We start from the raw sequence: 3,770 nt of genomic DNA, 5'->3' as shown, positions 1-3,770 counted from the left end.
GATTTCACGATTTTGAATGCGAGAGAGAAAGAGAGCCTATCTCTCGAACACAGTCACGATAACTTTCGACCTAACCTACTGGCGTAGTCAGACTGTCAGACTGGAGCAACTGAAATGGTGAGCTATGATGGTCTCAACAGAAATCTGAAAGAAGACGATCTAAAATTTGTAACTGCAAAATGTTGCTGTCGCGCACTACCGTCCTCTGAAGAAGTGAATGTTAACTACAACAATAATCCTCTCTCAAGTTTCTCTCTGCCGTCGATATAATTTCGTCCATTTTTCAATGTATATTATACTTTATATTTCTATACTTGCGCGGTTAAAATGATTCACAATTTATAATTGCTTATTATTTTATAAGTTTTTCTTTTATATAATTTTTTCGATAGCCTTCATTTATTTATTCTAATTGGTTCTTCATTTTTGGAAAAAATATAATTTCTAGTCCGTATTCAAACACTCTTTTATGTTTGAAATTCTACAGTAAGTACGAACTATGTATTAAATACATGCTAACATCGTAAAAGCACTTCGAATGCATACAAGCTCCTTTATTTTTATAAAACGCACGGTCCTAAATTTCAAAAAAGACTGAGAGAATTCAAGAATTTGTGCATAGCGTTTATATATCATATTTGGAAGCTAGTGCGATCCAATAAGCATTCGCAACGAGGAGCGCTTCGCGCTCATTGGCTGGCATGCGAGTGGTGGGGTTCGCCATTTGACGGCTTATATAAATACCGCGTATTCGTAATTCCACGCTTTTGACTTGAGGAGGGGACGGGATATATCCTATCATTTTAACGTTGAAAAAGTTCGCAGCCCTGTCTCCGAATTGATTGATTTTTTTCTCCATATTCTAATCTGCTGCATATAAAACGACGTTGGAAAAATTCGCAGCCCTGTTTCCGAATTGATTGTCTTTTTCTCCATATTTTAATCTCTGCTAATTATAAAACGACGGAATCTCTTAAATCACAAAAACGACGAGAAACGGCATAGGATCGTTCATCGTTGGATTTCTTTATTAAGGTAATCAATAATTAACTTTGTCTTTACTTCTCGCATAATGTAAACATTACGTATTGCAAATTCTAGTATATACAGTATTAGCACACTGATTATTAGGTCGAAAGTATATTTCTCGCATACTCGTTCAATCGAAAATCAAGACGCGCGATGTCGTATCGTCTCGTCGCGTCTCGCGTCGCTTTTTACGCGTGAAGTTGATCGCACACGGAAAACTACGCCGCTTCCTTATTTTGATCGTATTCACATTTCATTCGTGAAATACGATGGATAGGGAATGACGGCGGAACAGACTGGCTCTTACGACGACGAGTGGAAATGCGCAATCAAATATAGTAATTAAAACTCATATAATACCTGAATATGTAATTTAAATGTATATTTTTATACGCGATATTTAACTACCGACTATAGATTCAGTAATCGCATATTAATAATCCGTTCAAATGCGTTTTTCGCAAAACTTGTTCGTTGAAATATATCGTTTGAATAATGACAATGAGATTTTCGAATATCAATCTACAATACGGATATAATAATCATAAAAGACGAGCTTATAATATACGATTGCCCTTTATAATTGTATTATTTTTGTATTTCGAGCATCAGATATATCTCGTAATACGGAAAATTCATGAATGTGACGCCAAAAGTGAGAAGTGCACTACGCCGCGTCATTCGCATCGATTTTGGTAAAATCGGCGAAGTTAACCGCGCAAAAACGAAGCTGCTTCATTGTCTCATCTTAATTATAACTATGATTCATTTTACATCTCGATTTGTAAATGAAGCGCGAATATAATTAAGAGACGAGATTAGCATCGATCAAATAATAATTAAAAACTTATATTAAATCTATATTTGTTGTTTATTACAACACTTAATGTTCGCGCAATTACAGATTCAATATTCACTTACATATAAGAGAAGGACACACATTGCTACCGTGCCATGACGTCAACTCTTAGTGTGTGAAATTGATTACGCGAGAAATGAAATCATTTCGATACTATAATTACATTTATGTTTTATTTGCAGAATGCGGCGAATACGAATCGGCTCCAAATGAATTGGAAAATTTATATTAATTTTATATAATAAGCAAAATTTATATCAATAATTTTATATCAATAATTCGTTCAAGTACATATTTAACAATATTCATGCATTCATTCAAATAGCGTTTCATCTTTGCATAAAGTCAACTGTCCAGAAATTTTTTACTATTTTAGATGCATTCCAATACCCAAATTTTATTTATAAAATATTACAAATATCAAGCATGACAAATTTTTTGTGTTCTTATTTTTTTGCTGTCGCAACATATCACATCTAATTAATATCGACTATACAAAATACGACATAGTCGCATAATATTTAGAGTGCGTTCCGCTTTCATTCTCACATGATGATAAACATCAGTTCATCCTTATTTATCAAATATCAAACAAGGATAAATGATGTTTACAAGCACTGTAAATGCAAAAGAGCACACCCTTAGCAATTATTTGCAACTTTAATTTTAACAAACTATTTGTTTCAACTGATAGGTGCTGTCAAAAAGCAAACAATGGAAAGAGAACAGAGATGAAAAGCAAGCTTGATAATTTTGTGAGGAGGAGGAGGAGGAGGAGGAGGTTCAGAAAAAGCAATGGAGTAACTTTGCGGTAAGCAAACTTATTTTATTACATTAAAAATAATAATTAAAAAAAAATTAATCTTTAAAACATTACAGAAATTTATTCTTATAAAGATCATTTTGAGAAAATGTATAATTATTTTAATGGATATATAATTGAAAAATTATTTAAAAATTCAATGTATATAAAAATTAGTTTTTTAATTATTGATTATTTTGAACGCTATTTTAATTTGTATCTTGTATTTGTATGTTACAGAATCACGTAACTCCGTAGCTGATAATTCCATTGCTGCGCATGAGTTGATCTTCCTTCTTCTTCTTTTATTGATACACGCAGTCATCTCAGCTATGATCAGGCCATTAATCGGTTAGTGAAGATGTAATAAAATATAATGGAGATTTTCCACGGCTCTATATTGAGAAATCGGAGCATCGATCGGTGAGTGACAAAGATTTTATCAGGTAACGAATTTGTGAAAAATGTACAGGTCTATCATTATATTAGAAATGAATAAACGCTTTACAGATTACTTTAAAATGGATTAGCTACAAACAATTATGATACATATTTAATTTTGAATTTGTCTATCATTATTTATCAACTTGATCAGTGTTTTGGTATACTATTGTACTTGAGACTATTATGTTTATACCCGGAAAAAATATAAAATTATATATAATTATATTAAAAAGTGACATATTTTCTGTACAATTACATATGATTATTATAAAATATGTAATATATATATTTTTTCCCGGATTTTCAAACAAATATACATAAAAAAGAAAATGAAATAAAATTTAATGAGGAGTTAGTGTTATAAATTATATAAAATTAATAAAATTATATAATATTAATAAATCAAGTAAGAACATAAATACGTTTAATTTTATTGAATTATTATTTGATTAACACATATTGGAAATAATAAAATTTTTTAATTCAAAAGGATTTTGAACAAAAATTCTTTTCTTTACAAACAATGTGAAACATAAAAAATATTTATATACAAAATTGTATTTTAATAAAAATAAGCTTGGTGGATATAAAAAAATTACTGAAATAATTAGTTTTAAATTAAAATTGATAAAATAA

The 3,770-nt window shown here is 30.2% G+C and overlaps 1 long non-coding RNA gene across 1 annotated transcript; it reads left to right on the top strand.

The window, feature by feature from the left end:
• Positions 1 to 964: 964 nt before the first annotated feature.
• LOC108686750 lies at positions 965 to 3,532 on the top strand. The gene is made up of 4 exons (XR_001931719.1): positions 965 to 1,035; positions 2,583 to 2,699; positions 2,931 to 3,113; positions 3,201 to 3,532. It is a non-coding gene; the product is annotated as an uncharacterized LOC108686750 (long non-coding RNA).
• Positions 3,533 to 3,770: the final 238 nt, after the last annotated feature.

This window comes from Atta colombica, unplaced genomic scaffold (assembly GCF_001594045.1).
Source record: "Atta colombica isolate Treedump-2 unplaced genomic scaffold, Acol1.0 scaffold189, whole genome shotgun sequence".
NCBI lineage: Eukaryota > Metazoa > Arthropoda > Insecta > Hymenoptera > Formicidae > Atta > Atta colombica.
This window is presented reverse-complemented; position numbering and strand designations above follow the sequence as displayed.